Source organism: Coturnix japonica, chromosome 23 (genome assembly GCF_001577835.2).
Source record: "Coturnix japonica isolate 7356 chromosome 23, Coturnix japonica 2.1, whole genome shotgun sequence".
In the NCBI taxonomy this organism is placed as follows: domain Eukaryota; kingdom Metazoa; phylum Chordata; class Aves; order Galliformes; family Phasianidae; genus Coturnix; species Coturnix japonica.
This window is the reverse complement of record NC_029538.1, coordinates 1,820,927-1,843,652: the sequence shown is the minus strand read 5'-3', so window position 1 is coordinate 1,843,652 and position 22,726 is coordinate 1,820,927.

Below are 22,726 nucleotides of genomic sequence, written 5' to 3'. Positions count from 1 at the left end.
CCCCGGTTGCAGCAGCGCTGGGAGCTGCGGGATGGCACCGGGGGGGGAAGGGGAAGGGGAAGGAAGAGGGGACGACGTCGAGGGGAGGGGGGTCCCCATCCCCGTTGCCAACTCGCGTGGCGCGCGATGCCTTCGCTTTGCACTTGTGCCGCCCCAAAACGTTGTGGGATGCTCGGAACCTCCCCGGCGCCTTCCAGCTCGGAGCCCCTCGGTGTGCGGCGTGGGGACGGGCAGCACCTCGGGGGGACACGGGGCTGCGACCACCCCATGGGGTCACCGCGCTGCCGACCCCTAAAAGCTCCATATGAAGGGGGTGGGGGGGGGCAGGTGGAGGCACCCCCGGGTCGCTGCTTGTTTACTCGCCGTGGGAGGAACTGGCCCCGGCCGCGACCAGGTGGCCTTGTGCATAAAGCCACTTGGCCGGTTGCTGTGAGAACAGCAACCAAAAGCCACAGGCTGAGCTCATTGTGTGCTGGTGCGAACCCCGGCGAGCTGTGGAGTCACTCCAGATTTATCCTGGCGTGACAGAGAGCAGAAGCGAGCCCCGAGGGCGCGGGCATGAATCCTGCCCAGCTGGGGGGGTGATGGGGTGCGTGGTTAAAGTGGGGCCCTGCAGCCCTTCATCCCCCCCCCCCAGGTGTCCCCTTACACTGCTGCTCTCAGGAATTTGCAGGGGAGGTGGTGCTGGTGCTGGTGCTGCTGGTGGTGATGGTGGGGAGGGGAGGAAGGGGAGGAAAGAAGGGGGGGGGGGGCTGGAGAAGGGATGGCGTGGAGCCAAATTCCGCTCTGCCATGTCTCTGTAACCTGAATAGGGCCAACTCCATCCCCGGTGTGAGTCCCCCCCCCGTGGCTCCGCCGCGCTCCGATGCAGTTGGGAGGGAGGTGGCATGCTGTTAAACCCCCCCTACACACACACACACACACACCTCCTTCTTTTTCCCCCGCCCCCCCTCGGGTCCTCGTCCTAAAGCTGTGCTGGAGGGGGACAGGCTGTGGTCTGGCACAGCAATGGGGATGGGGGAGCCAAGGACACGCCGGGAGCAGGCGGCCGGAGGAGGAGAAGAGATGGAAGCCTATGGAAGGTTATAGGGAGCCTGGGGGGGCCGCGCTGCCCTGCCCTCCTTAGAGCAGGCTGCAGGGACCCGGGGCGGGCTATTTCTGCTGAGATCCCGAGGAAAGCTCTGGGAGAATTGTGGGCTTCTATAAATAGTGTGTGTCAGCCGAGTGGAAACAGGGCCTTGAAATGCTCCTGCTATTCTCCCGAGTGCTTGGAACCAGCTCTTGGTAAACAGGGCAGCGCTGGGGAGGGCTGTTTCCTACTTCCGGGCTCGCGACGGGAGCGTTTTGGGGGGAGCAGGAGGAACAAGGGGGGGGGTTTGGCACAGAGATGGAGCTGGGCTCCCCATGGGGCCGGCTGGTGGCTGCAGGGCTATGGTGGGGCCGGCTGGATGTGGGTTTGCATTGAGACCCCCCCGTCCCCTCCCCAGCATTGGAGCTGTGGTGTGTTGCATAGTGCTGGGGGCTGCAGGTGCCATTGGGGTGGGCTCGGCTCTTTGGGGGATGCTCTGCGAGGTCAGGGTGGCTGTGCTGGCTCCGTCCCTTGGGGTGCAGCCCCTGTGTGAGCGCAGGGTGCTGTGCGTCGCGGTGGGCTCCGTGTTTGGAGGTTGGTGTTAGTGCTGCTGCACCCGGGGTCAGTGGGACGCTGCCCGGTGCAGCACGTGGGTTGCAGGGCAGGCGTTGCATCCCTGCTGCACTCCTCTACTAGGGGTCCCATCCCGCAGGGGGCTTTGCATGCAGGAGGGGACTGTGGACATTCACCCAGCTGCAGGGCTGCATCCCATAGCGGTTGAAGCCCGTCTGTGCACAGCAGCTTGCTTGTGTGCATGGCTTTGCTCCTGCTGCTCATCCCGAGGCGTTGCACGGGGACCTCGCTGTGCTGGTGCATCACACCTTGGTGTGCGGCCGTGCAAGGCAGCATTTCCCTCACTGTGCAAAAGGTGTCAGAAATCCCATAGCAGGGAAACAGCCGGGATGCTGCTGGGTGCCGGCCATGAGTTTCTAATGCATAGCGGTGCTGGGGGGCAGCTCAGCATCACAGGGTGGTGCAGCTGGACCTCACCGCTTGGATTCAGGGCTGTGGGGTGAAGAGCAAAGCAAGCAGCGCCGCGTGGGTGGGAAGGGGCGAGCTGAGCTGAGTCCGTGTTGCTCTTTGCTTTGCTTCTTTTCTTTCTTTCTTTTTTTTTTTTTCCCCTTTAATTTTTTTTTTTTTTTTTTTCTTTATCTCCCTCTCTGTGGGTTGAGCGTTGGGGCGACAGACAGGGAAAGTCTGAGCAATGGTCTCCGCGCTGGTGCTGTCTTCAATCACCGCGTCCCAGAATCCCTCGCTCTGGGCCTTCTAGGCACAAGGGCTTACAGCGAAAATCGGCAGCTGCAGCTGCGAGTGAAAGCACAAGAGCCCGGCTGGGTCTTTGGCATCGGCAGGAGAGCAAAAAGCTGGGGGAGGCGGGGAAGGAGCGGGGGGAGAGCAATGTGCCCTGTGGTTTTTTTCCAGCCCTGCCACCGAGGGGTTGTGTTTCAGAGCGACGGTTCCCGGGCACGGGAGGGGGGTGCGCGGCGATGCCTCCGGGGAGCTCATTAAATCTGCTTTGCCCCCCCCAACACACACACATACACACCACCACCCCCCCGTGCTGTGCCTCACCGGCCGAGGATGTGGCAGGGAGAGACGTGCCGGGTGGAACAGCACCGTGAGCCCGCTGCCCGGTGGGGACACTTACTGGCCCGGGCAGGAACGCTGCCCTGGGGGCTCACCTGTTGGAGCACGTAGGGCGGGTGTGTGCCAGCAGGGCCGTGACAAAGGCAGCCGTGTGCCGAGGATTCCCTTTGCAGTGGGGTGAAGCCTATGGGGACACCGACTTGAGGGCTTGGGGGGTCGGTGTACGGGGCTGGCGTGTAGAGCATGGGGAGCGAGGTGGGTGACGGTGGCGACATGGCGCTGTGTTGGAAAGCACGGGGACCCCTGCTCCCACCCTGCTCAGGCGTAAGGGCTGCGGCAGCCTGGCGAGGCAGGAAGCCGAAATGTGGTATTGATCCTCGCGGAGGGAGAGCTGAGTGGTTCTGGCATCCGCCAGCCCCAACCTCTGCCCTTCCCGCGGCTCAACGAGCTCCAGGCCGGCAGCAGCATCCCTTCCCTGTGCCGCCACCCCCGGGGCCCCGAGCCCTGCGCACGCTCCTCGCCTCCTGCTGACTTCAGCGCATCGGCTTGGGCTCGGCGCCTGTAAATTCCTCGCAAAACCTGGGCCTAAAATATCTGGAGGAGGAGGACGGAGCGCCTTGGGCGAGGGAGATGAGATCTTCAGCTGCGGGAGAGAGGGAGGCAGCTCCGGGCTCCTCCAGCTGCCGGCCCCCGGGAATTCGCCGGGAATAAATCTCACCCGGCCTACTCGGTGGTTGGGGTTGGGATGAGGAGCCGGGGGCACCCGGGGCGGTGGCATGGGAGCGAGCTGAGGAAGGACAATAATGAAATAATAAATGCCGAGAGGGAGGTGCTAGGCGGGAACCGTGTGAGAACCAGTTTGCGAGGTCCAGATTGGCAGCAGATCCTGAACCAGGAGGAGCCGAGCATCCATACGGCCCCTGCCGAGATCAGACGAGACGACAGCGGCTTGGTTTGGGGGAAGAAATTGGAGGCGGGGGAAGCTTTTTTGCTGAAATGAAATTTGAACCCCGAAGTGGGAGGGAAGTGGAGGTGGGGGGCACGGCTTTCTCCACATGGTTATTACTGCTGTTTTCCACCCAGCTGAAAGGAGAATGTAGCTTAATATGGACCCGTGGGGAGGAGAAGCGGTCGGGAGCAGAGATTTGTCTGAAGGGAGCTGGGAAGCAGCGTGCAGAGTGTAGAGGTGAGAGCGGCCGGCGGCGTGCCCCGAGGTGATGGCTGCCTGGCTACGGGCACGGGGCTGACACAGGGCAGCATTGTTGGCACGGACCAGCTGTGTCCTCCTCAGAGCTGTTGCCCCCAGCACAGAGCTCGGGGAGTCGGTGGGGAGGGAAGTGGTTGTGGTGGTGGTGTGAGGGCCTGATCACGGCCTGGTTGGGGTGTTTGGGGCCTGTGTGGGGCCTGGTTGAGGCCTTCAGGACCTGGTTGGGGCATGGTCAAGGGCTGCCAGGGTCTGGCTGTGGCGTTTGGGGCCTGGTTGGAGCCTTCAGGGTCTAGTTGAGGCGCGGTCAAGTCCTGGTCAAGGCCAGGTTAGGGCCTGGTTGAGGCCTAGTTGAGGCCTAGTTGAGGCGCGGTCAAGTCCTGGTCAAGGCCAGGTTAGGGCCTGGTTGAGGCCTAGTTGAGGCCTAGTTGAGGCGCGGTCAAGTCCTGGTCAAGGCCAGGTTAGGGCCTGGTTGAGGCCTAGTTGAGGCCTAATTGAGGTGTGGTCAAGGCCTGGTCAAGGCCTGGTTAAAGCCTAGTTGAGGCCTAGTTGAAGCATGCTCAAGTCCTGGTTGAGGCCTTGTTGAGGCGGACTCAAGGCCTGGTCAAGGCCTAGCTGAGGCGGGTTCAAGGCCTGGTCGAGGCCTAGTTGAGGCCTAGTTGAGACGGGCTCAAGTCCTATTTGAGGCCTAGTTGAGGCGTGCTCAAGTCTTGGCCAGGGCCTGGCCAGGGCAGTGTGTGGGTGCTGCGGGTAATTGCAGGTGAACCTGGATGAGGAAAGGGTTGAGTGAAAGTGATGGCAGCAGGGTGAGTTCACCTCTCTGGGTAGCCCCTCTTGCCTGTTAGTTTCCCCGGCATGCTGCTGTCCCCATGTCGCCTCAGCCAGCCCCGCCATTGCTGCCCCTATTGTGCTGCATTCATCGCACAGAGCTGCTGGCGTCAGCCCCCGCATTGCTGCAGCTGCTGGCTGTACCTCAGGCCATGGCGGTGCTTGGGGACGCCCCAGGGTGCTGCAAGCACTGGGACTGGGAAATGAGGAGGAGGAAAAGGATGAGGTGTGTGGTGGGGGGCTGTGGCCATGATGGGCAGTGCTGGGGGTTGTCTGAGCCCTCTGTACTAGCCCCATGGTGAGGGGCAACCCAGGTCATGTGGTTCCCCCAGGCCCAGCTGGGAAGGAGAGAACACCCTGGCATTTGCTCCCCATCCCCCACGTTCCCACCTCAACTCCTCTCTGATGCTTCAAACACAGAGATGCCCTAAAGGCAGCAGAAGCACCTTAGCAAGTGCACACTAAATATTTGAACACGCATGGGTGGGTTTGGGTTCGCTGCTGCTCTTGCCCTTCCCCAGCCATGACCCTGTTGCTGGGATTGGTGTGTGCTCCTCCAGAGCCTACAGATTTGGGGTACCCATGGGTAACAGGCTTCTCCTGTTTCAAGGCAGGATGTGATATTTGCTTGGCAGCTCCTGCTCTCAATTATTATGTCTGCTCCAGCAGAACCAGCATGGTACTGCTGTGCCACCATGATTGCCATTGCATCCACTGTGAGCCACAGCGATGCCGCTCACCTCCCCAGAATCACAGCCAGACCCTCATCCTTCATCCCCACACCCTTCTCTTCCTCCCTGCAGCAGCAAAGCACCCTGCAGCTGGGCCCAGAGCCCATCGGGAAGGGGGAAAGCTGTGCTCCCCTCCCCTCCCCGGCATTCCTCGGGAGTGAAACACAAGAGCTGGCAGGGCACTCGCGCTTTCTCTGGCCTCCGCTCCTCCAATTCCTGAACAAAGCCTCCTGCCTCTCCCGGGAGCTTGAAACAGGAGAGGTGGTTGCTGCCTGGACAGGAAAGGCGAGCTGTCCCCTTCTGTGCTGTGTCAGGAGACAGGAGATGGGATGTGGGTGGGTAGTGGTGGGCACGATCCTTGCAGTCTCTGTACCACCCTGCAGCATCACTCCAATGCTCCACCAAGCAGCTAAACTCCACTGTTCCGGGGACCTCCTCCAAAATGCACCAGTGATGGTTGGAGGACTGGCCTGAAGGTCTGGCCAAAAGGTTTCCCATTCCTGCCATCTTGCTGCAGGACGCACATCATATTGCTATGGAAACTGAGTCCTGGAGGGGACCAGTTCAGACCCAGAGGGAAGCACTTTAACCCCACAGAGGACTGGTTTATCCCCACTCCAGTCCCAGCTTGGTCCAGGCTCCTGCTTGCTGTGCTGGTAATGTAGGTTGGAGCATCCATGGCAGCTTCGCTCCCATGAGCCAGGTGATGGATCCAGCAGTTGAGTCCCCATCCACCTTCCCAAAAGTCCGACCCCTTCCTGCAGAACAAAGCTCTCCCTCCCCACCGCCCCCGGTGAAACAGGCCCCTGTCGGAGCGCAGTCCCCGACAGTGAAGGTTATTTTAATGGATGCATTACTTTAAACGAACCCTCCACCATCTGTTCCACCCCCTAATTACGCATGCAAAAAAAGCCCATCTCACAGCCAGCGCAGGAGAAAGTAAAGATATAAGTGATTTAAATGCATGTATCCCCAGCTCCGCTAGCAGCTGGGATGGGCTGCGCTCCCCTCCTTCCTCCTGGCTGCCAGGCAAATGGTGCAAGTTGCAGGGAAGGAGGCAGAGGGATGGGTCTCCTGGGTTTGGTGGCGGTGGCTGCAGATGAGGAGGAGGAGGAAGGGGAAGAGGATGGCGGCTCTGATGCTGGCAGAGGCAGGGGTGGGAGTTTGTCAGCAGACTCCCCCCACCAACCCCTACAGGTTGTCTGAACCCGTGTGGTGGTGGAGGCTCAGCCTTCAAAACTGGGGGGGGCTCGTGGCTGTCATGGAGCATGGTGTGCAACTGCAGCCTGGCTGTGTTTGGTGATGTCTCGTGTGAGTGCAGGGTCCTGCAGTGTGGGGTTGGGCTGTGCGCAGCCCCCATGTGTGATGTTGAGGTTTATGTCCCACCAGAGCCTCAGCTGGGGACATAAGGGTGACAATGGGATAGCACTGCTGTGACAGCAGGGCCAAGTGTCCAGCTCCCTGCCCTATGGTGGGGATTATCCTCACAGCCCTCAGGTTCTGCCTGTGCATGGAGAGGATGCTGAGGAGCACCCAGGGATGCAATGGGGATGGCTGGGGTGTGCTCAGCACCTCCATGGTGCCTTGTCCCACCATAGCTGCATTGCGTGACCTGTCCCAACATCCATGGCCCCGGAGTGCCCCCAGGCAATGCTCAGATCCTGTGTTACGTTCCTCAGTTCTGCAGGGAAGCAGAGGATGAGTGCAAAGGGGTGATCAAGAAGCCTCCAACAAGGCAGAACCAGCAATATTTGGGGAAAAAAAACCCATAAATTTAGGTCAGCCTCCTGGTGATGGGGTACAGGCAGGGCGTCAAAGGTGGCCACAGCCACCACATCCCTGTGGCTGTCCTGAGGGTGACCCAATCTCCCCATTCCCAACACAAACCCTCTCTAGCGATGGGTGTCCCCCAGGGACATCCTTGGGGACAGGGACACAGCCACAGAGCAGCGCCGCCACATCCTGGGTGCCGTCTCCCCTCTCCCTCCATCTCCTTCTCTCTGTGTCTGACTGCAGCAGATGCGCCAGCTCTGCAGGAAGAGGGAATTAAGTTGGGCTGGAGGAATTTTAAAGATTGCTGCAGGCCTGAGGGTCTTAGATACCCCTGTGGAGATGGGCAGTCATGCAGAATTAATCCTATCGGCAGCCTGGCTCGCCTTCAGCCGGTGCAGATCTCCAGGAGAGCGCGAGGGAGCGCGGGGGGCGATGCTGGGGGCAGCTGGGTGAGCACCGGCGCCTCTCAGCATCGATGGGAAATTAATAATGAAAAATTAAAGCCCGAACTCAGCCTTCCCACAGCCCAGAGGTGGGACTGGAAGGGGGGAGGAGGAGGCAGGCGAATGCTGCTAGGCTGATGGAAAACCTGTTTGTTGTAGCAGAAGGAGCTTGATGGCACGAGCTGGGGTCACATCCTGATTTGGGGGGTGGGGGCTGCATGGGGCTGGCTGGGCTCTGGGCTGGATGCAGAGTTGTGTGCAGTGGGTTGACCCAACAGCTCGGGGTGCTGCAGTAATGGGGGGGATGTGGGGACACGCTGGATGTCCCCACGTGCCGCAGTAGCCACGTGCCATGCAGGAAGGTGGCATCTGGTCACCCCGTGGCTGTGCCAGCCCCACAGGCACTGTCATCCCCATTGTCCCTGCCGGTCAGCGGGGCCGCACTGCCACCAGGCCGCCATGCTCGGTGGCTCGGTGACGCCAGGCGGGGTGGCAGCTGCTGCCGAGCCCTCTGCTCCTGTGTTTTATAAATAATGCACCGCAGAGGCGTGTTGGCAGCGCTGCACACAGCGCCTGCAGCCGAGCAGCCTGCAGCGCCGGGCATTTCGGGTGCTGTCACCACGGCTGGGTGACACCAGGCCAGCGCAGGCCCAGCGGGGACAAGGTGACCCCCAACGTCCCCTCGCCCCCTTCATCCCCTGGCCCCACGTAGCTCTATGGGGCGGTGGTGGTGGTGGGGGTCCGCGGTGACCCCACGTGCCATTGCTGCGCCTCGTGGCGGTGGCGCCGATGGCGGCGCGCAGCTTGCATAGTTGTCATGGTGATGTGCTGGCGCTAACGAAGCCGAGTAAACATTAACGAGGGAGCCCCGCGCAGGTTGGGGCTGGGGGCTGTGGGAGCAGAGGGGGGGGGGCTCGGTGCCATCCCAGTGCTGTGTCCCGTGGGCTCTGAGCTGCCTCCCATTGCGCTGCATGGGGCTGGTGCTGGAAAGGTCCCCATGGAGGGACATCTGGGTCCCCATCCCAGCTTAGGAACAGCATCTGGATGGGCCAGTCCCCAGGATCCCATACAGGGACATCACCGTGGTGTCACCCTGTCCCTGCAGTGCAGCACCCATGGCAGCCCTGTGTCCCCAAGAGCTGCCCGGTGCTGGCACTGAGCTCAGGGCGTTCCTCGGCAGCTGCCACCGCTGCAGTTGTCACTGTGACTCAACTCCCGCGTCCCTCCCTTCCTCCTCGGCCATGGGGAGCCCACATTGCAGCTCAGATAGGGGGCAGCCCCCACGCCGTGATGCCGCAGCCCAGGGCCCTGTGCTGGTGCTGCAGCTCATTAGAAGGAGGTGCAGGTGCCCCCGGTACCTTGGTCCTCCCAGAGGGCTCTTAATGAGCGGCCGCTAACGAGCGCCTCTGCTCCCCGATCTCCTCCTCAGCCGTGGGAAGAGGCTGATTGGTGAGCAGGCGCTGGGGAGCTGTGAGCAGGCTCTTTTTGGGGGGCTCTGTGGGGCTGAACGACCCAACCTGCTGCTCCATCCCTATATGCATTAGTACTGTGCTCCCCATCCCCTCTGCTGGGTTTGAGCATGGCTCTGTAGGTCTTTTACCCTGGGAGGTATTGCATCCTTTCCAAGTGCCACCCTCCAGCCTAGGGATGGGGCAGTTCCACATCTCTCCTTGCCCAGCGGGCTGTTACATTGTGAGAACTGGGTCCCCGTGCCTCAGTTTCCCTTCCCAGACCCTGGGGGCGGGCGCTGGGGCTGGATGTGGATGTGAGGAGATCAGGAGCCTTGTTTTTCTGCACTGTATGAACCTCCATGAGGACGCCTGTTTGTGGAGGCCTGGAGGGTTGTGGAGCTGTGCCTCCCCTGCTGACGCCCCCAAAATTCCCCACTGCTCTTGGCATCAATGCAGCGATGGGGGCAGATCAGCGAGTGCCGCAGGGGGCTGCATGGCCGGGGGGGGCCCTGAGGCTGTAAGAGAGCATCTCATCCCCCCACTCCTCCCCCCCACCCCCCAGCTGCTCTAATCTCCTGCCAAACCTGCTCTTCCTGCAGGGCCCTCAGTGGGGCTGTGGCCACGGGTCCCAGCTGCTTTGGGGGCTGCAGGGAGCTCAGCCCACCCCATCCGGGCCCATCACCCCACTGGGGCCGGGTCCCCCACCTCCTCCCCGCCGAAGGGAGCCCTAATCCTGCATGACACGGCGCCCGGCCCCGCGGTGGCTAATTGCAGCATCCCCAGCTGAGGATTATGGTTTAAAGCGGGGAAGGAGCAGCGGGAGCAGATGAGCTCCTGAGCAACAAAGCTCCCGTTTTCCTGCAAGCCACTTTTATTAGGGGCGTAATTAAAAGCCGACAGGAGGCAAAAATTATGGGGAGGGCCAGGGCGATGGAAGGGGACACCCAATCCCCCCGCACCCCTGGGGGCTGCCTGCTCATAGGATGCTCAGTGCACTGGGGAGGTGGGAGCGCGGTACCCAGTGCTGCCCCACTCACATCCCAAAGGCCAGGACAGGACCGGGCGCCCGTCCCGCTCCCACCGCAGCGTTCCTGCTGTGCTGGCAGGGCAGGAGGCAGCGAGGTGCCGGGCTGGTGGAGGAAACCCAAACTCAACTCCCTATGAAAGGGGCTTTGTGTGCCCAGGAAGGAGCAGCCCTTCTCCTCCTCCTCTTCCTCCTTCTCCTCCTCTCCACGTCGCAGGAGCGTGGGCGAACCTTCGGCACTGCTGAGCTGGGACTTTAGAGGGGGTGGTGGGAGCTGCCCTTGTGCTGCCCACTGCTGGCACCACCACCCCATGGGCAGGGAACACCCTGGGTGCTGCAGGGAAACTGAGGCCCTGAGCAGCCAGGCTGTCCTGCAGCCTCCTGCTCTGCTCAGCCCCTAAAAGGGCTTTTATCCATCGCTACTATGTGTGGCATCAAGAGGGGGAAAATGAAGTGTGTGACCCAACCCCCAGGGCTGTGTGGCTGTGCCAAGCCATCATGGCACCGGTGTCTCAGCTGGTGCCATCCCAGTGTGGTCTCTGTGGCTGGGGCTGGCTGCTCTGACACTATCACAGGTGATAGACATGAGGACATTGTCCCACATCCTCGCACTGCCCTCAGCCCTGCACCACCACCTGCCTCAGTTTCCCTTCCCATTTACACATGCTGTAGGTCCAGCCCTGCAGACCCACATTGCCCTCCCCAGCAGTGCCCAGGTGGGGACACAGCACAGCACTGGGTGCTTCGTGGTGCCCCACAGGGACTCCCACACACCCGTGGTTCCCTATAGGGCAGCGGGGTCCCCCATTGAGTTCTTGGCCCTGTCTCCCGCGCCCCGGCTCCGGCAGGGGGCTTGTTCTCTGCCTGGACAGGAAGACGAATGAATTCCATTATGGGATCGCGATTTTATTCCACGTGTCAGGGAGCCTGAGATTAACTTGCTCACCAGGCTGTGACAAACCCAGACATCCGCGTGCACGCGCTCGGGCGCTGGGGCTCTGCGTGCTAGTGGGCACAGAGCTGTCTGAGACCCCAGCAGACCCCCTGCAGACCCGGAGGGCAGCGGGGCTGTGTCTGTCCTGTCTGTCCTGTCTGTCCTCCGTCCTTCCTGGCTCCTGGGGTGGGTTTGTTTGTCATAGAGGCTCTTTGGCCACCCAGGGATTCAGGTCTGGAGCCAGGTGGGGAGCAGAGCATCCTCCTTGGATACATCTCTATGCCAGGATGTCCATGAGCCTCCAGAAAGCAGGCGGGGAGCAGGGAGAGGAGAGCTCAAGTGGTTTGTGGGGCAGAGTGAGGCCTCTTGCCAGAGCTGGGGATGTGCCAACCTCATTTCAATCCAGTCAGCCCTGGGAGAGCAGGCTGGGGCCATGTGCATGGGGCTGTGCCGAGCTGTGCCATAGTGCCATAGTGCCATAGCACACCACTGCGCCGTGCCATAGTGCTTTGTGCTGTGCCATAGTGCTTTGTGCCGTGCCATAGTGCCATGCAGCACCATGCTATGCTGTGCAACACCGAGCTGTGCCAGCCCATGCCGTGCCATTCCATTCCATGCCGTGCCATTCCATGCCATGCTTTGCCATGTGTTGCCATGCTGTGCCTCGTGGTGCAGCGCTGTGCCATGCTGTTCCATGGCACTCCATGCCGTGCCGTGCCGTGCCGCGCGCCCGGCTGCTCTCCCCTCGCCTCCCCCCCTACTCGGGCGCAGGCAGCTGGCTCTGTTTGCTGGAGGCTTTGCGCATTCCAGTTCTTGGGTCACTCGCCTTCGAAACCTCTCCGGGGACGGAGGCAGTTGGGAGCTGTAACAAACAACCCAAGGGCTCCGATGACGCCCGCGCCCAGCACCGAGCGCCAGCATCGGGGGGACCCGAGGGGGGGAAGGCAGCCCCCGGCTCCCCTGACCCAACAGAACCGAGCAGCCCGGGGAGGTCCGGCCGCAAACACGCGGTGCTGGGGCTCACGGTCAGGGAAGGGGCGGCTCCTTGCAGGACGTGGTGACTTAGAGGGGAGCGGCGCAGCGCACAGCAGCGCTGCCACAGCCCCCAGCACTCGGGGCACCGGTTTGATGCGGGGAGGGGTGATGGAGCCCAGCGAGCCCAGCGCAGCAATGGGGCCAGCGAAGGTTGGGGCTGGTTAATGTGTCTCGGAATGTGCTTCGGAGCCGGCCCGGGGAGATCAAGGGTCCGTGCGGGGCTGCGGGAGCGCGCGGCTCTCGGGGGCTGCGGGGCCGCGCGTCGGGAAGGCTGGGCGGTGCGGGAAGGTCAGGCTTGGCCAGATGCAGCCACTCCACCCTCCTCCAGTGCTTTGCACATTAATGCAAATGCACTGGCCTGAGTGGTTCATTAGCAGCATGTGGAATGGAATAATGCATCCGCATCCCATTAGCCTAATGAAAAAAAGGGAGCCGGCACCTGGAACAAAGCTGCCGACTCTTGGCGAGTGCTCTGGCTCGGCCATGCTGGGCCGTGCTCCCCCCCCCTCATCCCCCCCTTTCCTCCCCTTCCCTTCCTTTTCCCTCCGCCGCCCCTGAGCATCCTCCCACCGAGGGGTACAGGGCTGTCCCCGAGGCGGGCGCTGGCCGCCCCCATTTGGAGACCCCCGGGGGGGGGCAGTGCCGGTATTGGGGGTCGGCGGCCCCCGGTCCGGGTGTCGGTGCCGGGCGGAGCGATGTCCCCGCGTCTCTGGGGCTGGGAGCGCGGAGCCTGAAGGATTAGAGGAAACATTGCCAAACAAACCAGGCTGTGCCGGAACCAATTAGCCTCCAGCAGGCAGAGTTTCAGATGCTGTTATTTCTGCCTCTTCTCTTTCTCTGCCTCCTTCTGTCTCCCTCTCTCCCCCTTTTCCCCCTCCCCGGCCCTCCCCAGCCCCTCCTGCCCGCCCCCAACATCTCTGCCGTCTCCATTCCTCTCCGTGTCGGAGCTTGTTTTGGGCACTGGCTTTGGAGTGAGTCATGCCGCGCGTAGGGGATTTTAAAAGCTTTCTGCTGTCGCTGGGAGCCGGTTTGGGCTGCTCTGACACTGGGGGTGGAGCGCGGCGCGGTGCAGACAGCCCTCGTCTGGGGAGCCCAAAAATCCCCCCGAACCGCCGGGGTCCCGCAGCCCCACAACGGGGCCAAGCTCGGCCGGCCCAGCCAGAGGCTGAGTCACAGCCGAAAACTTTCGGAACCGTTGGAGCTTCCTCTGCGAGGCCCCTGGGCCAGGAAGTGGCTGCCGGGGCGTCGAAGCTGCGGGGCTGGGTGTGCAGACGCGGGATGTGGGCGCCGGGGGCTCAAAACGTGGGAGATTTGGGGGGTAGATTTGGGAGGTATCTGAGGTTTGGGAGATGGAGGTCGGGGATCGTGGACGTTTGCACCCTCCACCAGCCCCGGGGTGGAGACCCCACGGCGTGACCCTCCCGCCGGTCTGCAGCTGGCTCCCTTCCTCCTCCTCCTCCTCCTCCTCCTCCTCGCCTTGAGCTGTGCTGCTGAGGGACTGCAGCTCCCGTGGATCAGGAGGAGATTTAGGTCAAGCGCTCGACTGAGTCGAAACAGCCATCTGTGTGCGGAGGAAGCGGCCACCCAGAGCCCCGGAGCGGCTGCCCCATTGCCGTCCCGTGCTCTCCTCCATGCGGCCGGCACGCAGAGCCGCCTTAGTCTGCAGCAAGGAAATAAACGGGGGACAAAACAGTCGCCCCCTTCCCCCCCCAACCCCACACCCTTCCTTCGCCCTCTGCTCGCATCGCCCTCCACCTCTGCCCGCTGGCAAGTGAAGGGGAAAAGCCGGCAGGGCGCGGGGCCGAGGTCGCGGTGACCGGCTGCGGGACGCGGTGCGGGTACGAGCCCGGAGCCGAGCCCAGCTCCGTGTGCGGGTGGGAGCGGCGGTGCTGGCGGTGCTGGCGGTGCTGGCGGAGCGCCCGGCCATGGGGCTCGTGGGTTCCTGCAGGAACAGGGTGGAGCGGGACGAGTCGGTGTCATCCCGGCCACGGCGCTGCGCAGGGCGGGGGGAGCGGAGCCGCCCCCTCCGTGCCTCAGTTTCCCCACGTGGGGCTCGTTTGGTTTGCAGGCAGCGCCTCGACACCCCCCTCCTCCTCCTCCTCCTTCCCCTCCCCGTGTTGGGGGCGGCCCCGAGCTCTCCCGCTCCCCACCTGCGTCGCTTCTTCTCGCTTTCACTGTTTCCTTCCGGAGCTTTTTTGCTCACCGGTGTTTCCCGGTGCCCACACCCAGGGTGCGGGGAGAGGAAACGGCACCGGGGAGGCCGGGGGGGCTCCCAGCTCTGCGGGCTGCACGGTGTAGCTGTAAGGGGGGGGTCCCTCGCACCTCCTTAAGGAGCTTTGCCCAGCCCTGCCGCCCATTAATTAATCCGTGGTGATGGGGATTAAGAGTGGGGTGAGCAGTTTGGCTTTTTGGAGGTGGTGAGGGCTCGAAGCGCAGCGCGTTGTGCCGCGTATCGCACAGCAGGAGGAGCAGAGCAGCCCAGCTCAGCATCTCCTCCCTCCCATCCCTCCAACCACGTGCAGCCACCAGCAGGACCACGCGGCAGCACCGGGCGCTGTGGGGATGAGGCGTGTGGGTCCGGGGTGGGCTCCTATCGGGGGTCCCGTCCCCATTTCCCCACGGCCCCGCACTCCCCGGGGGTGTTGGATGGGGCTGGTGGATGCCGGGAGCTCGGCGGGTTCTTTATGGTCTCCGAGGGCTCCATTAATTCTTTAAATATCCAGCCTTTCCAGGTGGGTTTTGTTGAAAATTAATTTCCGGAGCTATTTTAATTTTGCTGTATTTAATTTGCTGTTTATTTTAATTAATTAACGTCGGGAAAAATCTCTTCTCCCCAAGCATCCTGCAGCCGGCTGGGGTGGAGGGGAGAGCAGGGGGTGCTGGGGGGGCACCCACCCCATCCCACAGTGCCCACCCCATCCCTGCAGTCCCCATGGGGGGCTTCCAGCACTGCACTGCGTGCCAGGAGGGGGTGGGCAGCGCCAGGCTGCGTGGTGTGGCTGAGCACTGTGGCTATGGATGTGGGGAGGTGGGGAGTTGGGGCCCTGCCCAGCTCCATCCTGGTGCTGGGGTTTGTTGCTGGGATGGCTGGGGTAGTTGGGATGGTTGCTGCATCTGTTGCATGGGAGGTGGGCTGCGGTGTTGGGGCACCCATTGAGTGGCACCGTGATGTGTGTGATGCTTCCATAGCCCCCCGGTGTGTTGGGATATGGGGCAAGGCTCAGCTTCACGCTCAGCATCCCCACACCCGGCCATCCCTGCTGGGAAAAGAGGCATTGAACCCCGTGCCAAGGCTGGGAGGGGGACGGGGAGGGGGGGAAGGGACTGAGCCGCCTTCCTCCAGATCAAGGCCTCTGGTCTCTTGCATGTCTAGACACTGCCACACACACCTAATGTGGTTCTTGGCAGCGGCCGCGCTGCTCTCCCGAGGTTAATTGCTGCACACAGCAATGCAGCGGATTGCCGGGCTGTGCTCTGCCCCGGGGACACCCATAGGCTGCAGGGCTCCGTGCCCACCCCCAGAGCCCCCAGGGGTGCCAGGAGATGGGAGGGGTGCGTGCAGCCGCCTGCAGTTGGGATGCAGGGTGAGGAGGAGCGGGGTGTGTTGTAGGGCTTTGGGATGGGGCTGGCAGGACGTGCACAGAGAAGAGTTAACAGCCCCAGGAGATGCCGCGCGGCCTCTCCCTGCTCACAGCCTCGTGGTCTTGGCAAGGCGGCCGGGCTAGATAAGGGGAAGCACGACGGGGGGAGCCGGACAAAGGCAGAGCCTTATTCAGCCTGCATGGCCGGATCCAGGCTCCGGAACGGGAGCTGCAGAGCGGGGCCTGGGGCGGGGAGGGCCATTCATCCTGCAGCAAAGCATCTGCTGTGAGCATTGGGGGGTGCTGGCACCATGGGACGTGACACACAAACCCTGCACGGGAGCTCAGGTTGGATGGAAACTGGACAGAAGCTCTGAGTATCTGGGTGTGCAAAGCAGCCCCTTCCCATCCGGCAGTGCAAAGTGGGGATGGGAAGTGGTGGCGGCACCCAAAGGCTCATAAAGGGGGAAGCGTGTTGGTGGGTGGAGAGCTCCCCACGCTGCACCCAGCCCTGGGACCTGCCCTGCACGGCATCCCCGGGGAACTGGGCGAAGGTTTCGTTCCGAGCTGTGTTTTGGTTTTGGGGTTTCGTCATGTTTTCATGGCAGGGAATTTCCGTTCCTAACCAAAGACAGGGGAGAGAAAAAAAAAAAAAAAGAAAAGAAAAAATAAAAACCTGCCTTGAATTTTGGCCAGAAAAATGGGATGTTTCCATTCTTGTTTTGGCTTTTGGCAGCCCCAAACTGCAGCCAATGGAAGAAACTATCTTTGTGGAAACGCTGCTGGGCTCCTTTGCGCGCCATGGCCGTGGCACTGCCCTTCCTGCCCCTGTGGCCAAGCAGTGTGGGGTGTCCAGGGGGGGGTTTGGGTGCAATGGGGGGGGGGTTTGCAAAGGGTGAAACTCACAGGGAGGGTGAGAATGAGCTCAAACCTTCCCCAGGAGCACAGGGAAATGTTCAGTGTGGGTCCATCTCTCTCCTCCCCACGGCTCCGCTGAATCCGCCGCTCGTTGCTCTCTGCCTGTTCTGCAAAGGACATTGCCATGAGAACGGGATCTTTGTTTGGTGGGGAGCATCGACATGAAGCAGGAGAACGGCTGCAAGGACACCGGTGGCACGGAGCGCTCGGTTCCCACTTGTCCTTGCAGTGGGTTGCTCTCTCCTCCCCAGCTGGCGACGGAGCCACGTTTTGCTGTGTATCACCGTGCACCGCTGTGCATCACCTCCCCTCCCAGCACAGCCGTTCTCATGCCACCCCGCTCCGTGCTCCGGCTTTCGGGGTCCCTCTTGGGTGGGATTTGCAGAAGCTGCAGCCTCTGCAGTGCTTAAATGAGGTTGTTTTTTTTTTTTTTTTTTTTCCCCTCCCAATCCATGCTAGGAAGAATTACAGTAGCCCAGGCATCTGTTCTGGCAGAGCCCAGCTAAAGAGCTTGTCCTGGGCTTGGCAACCCAGGCAGCGCAGCCGGCAGCTCTTCCAAGGGCAGCCTTGGCGGATGCAGAGCAGTGGGCTGACATTGCGGGAGGAAGAGGAGCCCTGCAGTGCCAGCCCTGCGCCCAGCTCCTCCTGCCACGCTGCTGCTGGGTGGGGGGAGCTGCCTGCACCCCACAGACACTGTGCTGTGCTGTGTGGGGCTCAGCAGGATGTGGCCGTCCGTGGGTATTGGTAATGGGGGGTGAGGGCAGGTGGTAGCTGACCCACGGATGGTGTGTGTGGTGGGGGCTGGGGCAGCTCGCCCTGCTCGGAGGGCAGTTTGCCCCACATGTGTGCGTGTTTAAAGGCATAGAGGATGGCCTGTGCAGTGCTGTGCCGCGGGCAGAGCCAGGAGCCGTGGGGCTGGGGGACGGGAGGGTTCAGCTGTGACCCCCAAACCTGCATCCCCCGTTCACCTTTTGGTGCTGCTCCCCGATATTTCATGCTATGAACACGGCGACAGAGCGGGGCTGAATCCCCGGCACCGCGCACCCCCTACCCCGCCGTGCCCACCCCCAACCCCCCCTCCATGCCCAGGCCTGCGAGCACAACTGCGGCGCTGGTAATTAGCAGTAAATCTCCGTCTCTGCTAATCAGCCGAAGGGAGCCGGGCTTGGCGGCTGCACTCCTGCAGCACAGGGGAGGGTCGGGGTCGGAGCAGCCTTCGCAGAGCTGCGGTGTTTGCAGCCGGTGTCACCGCGTTGGTTGCAGCATCTTCATCCCCGGGGCGGCCTCGGCAGGTCGGAGCGGAGCTGGAGCGTGGCAGGCGCGTATGGGGCCGTGAGCGGTGCTAAAATCACCCGACCCCTATTACAAACCCGGCTCAGCATCGCGACGTCTCTGCACCGATTCCCTCCGCGCTGTTCCCTGTCCTTCATCCCATCCAGGACAGGGCGGTGCCCGGCGTAACCCCGTGTCACCCGACCCCCCCCCCCCCAAAACCATAGCCCGGGTTGTGCCCCCCGTGCACCGACCCCTCGGGGTTCTCCGTTCCACGGCACAGGGCGCGCCCCAGCCCGGCCCCCGCGCCGCAATCCCTGCGATTTCCTATTGCTGTGTCTCTCCTGTTTGCTTTCCGAACTGCAGTAACCACAAGAGGGAAGTTGCAGAGCGGTGCACCGGGAAGGGGAGCGGAGAGGAGCGGCACCGCATCGCCACCGGGGGCTGCGGGCACCCCGTTCCCACGCCCGAACCCCCCGCAGCCCAATTCCCCGCACCCTGCGCTCAATGCGGCCCTGAGTCGGGGGTCGGGTCGGAGCCACCCGAGGGGCTCGGGCCCCCCAGAGCCGATCGATCGCTTTTCTCTCTCCCTTTCTCTCTCTCTTTCTCTCTCTCTCTCTCTCTCTCCCTTTTTTTTTCTGTTTGTTTGCAGCCGCTTGAGGGCTCTTGTGATGAATCCAGCCTGGACAGATTTCAAGAGCAGCTGAAACGCAGCCCGTTGTGGGGGTGGGAGTGGGAGGTTAGCAGGGCCCGGTCAGCACCAGAATGCAAAATGGTGCAGAGCACCGCGGGGACCGCGCAGGGGACACGGCACCGCGGCCCCAAAGCTGTTGGCACGGCGAGATGCGGGGCTGGGCTGGGCTCCAGCATCCCATAATGACAGCCGGCCCCGTGGCCTCGGCGAGGTCACACCTGCGTGGGGCTCCAGGTGCCGTCCGTCGGGGGAAGAGGGCGGCCTTTGAGCGCCGTGAAATGGCGGATCTGTAATAAAATGAGGAAGGGGAGGAGGGATCCCTTCCAAAAAGCCGCTGGAAATGGGGGAGAGGAGCGTGAGCGTCACCCCACAGCCCAGCAACACCCCACACCACAGCAACACCCAGCCAGCGAACAGTGATGGCACCTAAAGGGGGTCCCACTGCACCCAGAGGAGTGGGCGGCCATAAAGCAGAGCATGGGCTGTGTCATGGTTTAATGGGGGCTGGGGCCGGTTGGCATCGCTGCTGTCATGGTGCTGTGTGTGTGTGTGCAGCTGCGGTGCCGGGAGGCAGCAGGGCGCCTGCGCGCGTGCACGCGTGTGCGTATGAGTGTGTTGCGCACGCAGGAGGAATAATTAGTTCCTACTCCGGCACTTCTCACTCAAAGTGCTTTTTAAAAGCCTCCATTCATTAGGCTGCACGGCTCCCCTGGGGTGCCGTGTCCTGCTTCTCTCCTCGCTCCGGCTCCCCACCACCATCCCCAGTGCCAAAATGGGGGTCTTGAGGTGGGGGGCTCCGGCGGCGCTGGGGAAGCCCATGTGGGGCTGTGGGTGCTGGGAGGTGGGTATCAGTGGGGTGGGATCCCTCCCAGCTCCACCACGTTGTTGTGAAGTTCTCCATAGGGCTGATGGGGGAAGAGGGGATGCGGCTCATTGGGGTCACCCCCACCTCCGTGTGCCGCTGACCGTATCACACATGGTGAGGCCAACGAGGCTGAGCTGTGTGTCCCCAACACCCATCGTGGTTTGGGCTCCCGAGGTGGGAGCGTGGGGGATGTCAGAGCACGTCGTGCCCTTAAATCACTGTGTGTGTGTGTGTGTGTGTGTGTATCTGTGTGTGCCCACCAACTGGGGGGTGCTGGGCGCTGGCAGAGGGCCCCCCCCATGCAAAAACCCTAACCTTATTTTCCCAGGTCCGACTCCAGTTTCTATGGAAACAGCCAGGAGCAGAAATGGGAACCAGAATCCAGAAATGTGAAGCCTGGAGCTCCCTGCTCGCCTTCCTGGATTCCTGCTCCCTGCAGCCCTGGGATGTGGGGTTTGGGGCATAGGGATGGTACAGGGGGGGTGCTGAGGTCAGGGTGATGCTATGGGGCGCAGCGTGGGGCAGTGCTGGCATTGTGTGCGGTGCTGGGGTGGTGATGTGCAGCACGGCGTGCAGGCAGGCTGGGCCAACAGCTGTGCACATCTGCACGTCGGGACGTTGCACGCTGCTGCACCCACGTGTGCACCGTGTGGCTGCAGCGCGGGGCTGCATTGCTGTGCTGTGCTGCTGGAACACGGGGGGGGGGGGACACCAAGAGTGCAGACATTGAGGGTCCCCTTGAGCTGGGGGCCAAGCAGAGCTCACAGCTATAGGGCAGGGTATGGGGTGCTGCAGGCACAGCCAGCACTCTGCTTATGGAGCGGGGGCTCTGAGCCCATAGGGGGTGCATCCCCTCACCCCATGCATTGTGCCTGGGGGGCACCGAGCTGCCTTGGCACCGTGTGGGCATCATGTCCCTAAGGGTGTCCTAAAGGAGGGGCTGAGCTCTGCCCCATTACTTGTAGGGTGGGACGGTGACACCGTACAGCAGCATCCCCCCCCCCCCCCCCAGCCCCGCCACCATTGTGTGTGTGCGCCGTAATACATCATTTACAGACGGACAGGTATTAAGATACATTATGGATAACTCACAGAGAGAGACGCTATTAATAATACAGACACATACAGAGGGAAGAAAGTGCACACTTGATTTCCATGCTGCTACCAGGAGTTGTGAGGCTGCTCTGGCTGCCTCTTCCCACACGTGACTGCAACACAGTGGGTAGCTGACAGCCCAGAGAGCCTGGCTCTAGGCCAGGAAAAAGCAGCAAACACAATGTCTGTGCATATCCTCTCTCTTAAAATAACACTCCAACACCGTCTGAGACGAATTAAAATAAGATCAGGAGAGGAGAAGAAGAGGGAGACTGGAAGAAAGGGGGGAAAAAGGCAGGAGGGGAACGGCCAGGGCTGGGCTGCTCAGCGCCGTCACCGGGTGGGAGGAGGGGGCTTCAGTTTGTAGGAGTTGGGAATAAAAAGGGGAGAGAAGGAGAGAGGACAGAGCGGAGCAAATAGCAAATCCCCGGCGGCTGCGGGGAGGGGAGAGAGATTCCTGTGCCGTGGTGTGCGCGGGATGTCCAGCACATGTCTGTCCTTTGGAGGGGAGCCTTGGCAGGGCGGGGGATGCAGCCTGAATGATGGAGAGCATCAGGAATTTCCTGCAGCTGAGCAACACACCAACGAGCAGAGAGCGAGGGAGAGCGGAGGGGAGCGGGGTGCCGGGGGGAGCGGGGCGGGCAGCGGGCAGGGGGCTACGAAGGGACGGGGGGGGGGTTGGATGCTGCTGGGGGGGCGGGGGTTCCATCTGCGTGCCTGGTGTTGGGGTTTTTCGGCTGTTCCGTTGGCTGGTGGGAAGCTGATGGTGCCCAGCCGAGCAGCCCCGCCGCCCTGCCCTCCCCTCCCGCCGTGGCTTAGGGATATTTTGGGGCTTTTTACGTCTTTCCTCCCTTCTTTCCCCTCCGTTTCTCTGGCGCGGTGCCGGGGGACGCGGGGTCGGTAACGTCGGGGCTGCGTCCCACATCCCATCTCCTCTATATCACATCCCGCATCCCTTATCTCGTACCCCGTCCCACAGGGTCAGATCTGGGGGTCGGGGCTGCACTTGGGGGGAGCAAAAGCGACCGTCACACGTGCGGGCGGTTCGTAAAGGAGCCCTCGGTCGCTCTCCCTCCTCTTCCTCTGTCGGGTCGGGTTCACCCCGTCCCGGTGAGGCTCGGCCAGGTGCAGGCTGACCTCTCCCTCCCGCAGCTCCCCCCGCAGCCATCCAGCCCCGCTCACAATCCCCGGGGACGTTGTGGGGCCGGAGGGGAGGAGAGATCAGAGGGGGCATCGAGCAGCGCCGGAGCCAGGTAGAGCCAGAAGGTCGCACTGAAAATCTGGAAGTGGAGTTCGTAGCTCGGCACAGCGCTGCGGAGCTGCCTCGGTGGAGGGCAGAGAGGAGGAGGAGGAGGAGGAGGAGGAGGAGGAGGAGGAAGGCGCAGCGTGGGGCAGTGTTGGGTGCGCGGCTCTGGGCATCCCTGTGCCCCATAGCGGTGCTGTTTGTGGCTGTGCACTGCAGGGGGATCCTAATGAAGCGCATGGGGGGCTCTGGGGGTTGTGGGGGGGATGCGGAGCGCTGAGCATCACCGTGTTATTCCGTCTGCATCCACTCCGTGCCACGCCGCCCCCCCCCGCCCGGAGTGAGCCGTGACCCCACACCTGACGGGGCTGCGGGGCCTGGGGCTGCGCTGAGCTCATTAACGGGCTCCAACCTCCCCAGCGCAGGGGTCAGGGAGCACAGCCCGGGGCGGGGGGCGCGGGGCCGCGGGCGCTTTGTGTGGGCCGCTCCAGGGGCCCCCCCGGCCCTGCCGGCCCTGCACGGATGAGCTCCCCCGGCCCTTTGCGTGACGGGAATCTGTCCCGGCCCCACTGACGGCCCTTTGATCTCCGGCACCGGGGCCATGGGTTGCGTGGAGCGGACCCCGGTGCCCCCCAGTGTGGGACGCGGTGTCACCTTACCCGGGTGCGAACCGCGTGCTCGCCCCGAGCGTGGAGTATCTCATTAACCAGCTGCTAATTGTCCCCTCTGCAAAGTCAGTCCGCGGGGGGAGGAGGGGGGAGGGGGGTCCGTTCTGTCCCCACGCCCCCCTCCCCGCCGCCCCCCTCTCCCTGTGCCGCTGTGCAGCGCCCGAGCCTGGCATCTGCCGAATGTCACCTTACCCAGGCACTGCTTCCCTGTCTCCATACCAACCGTTCTGCTCCAGCCACCTGCGGGGGGG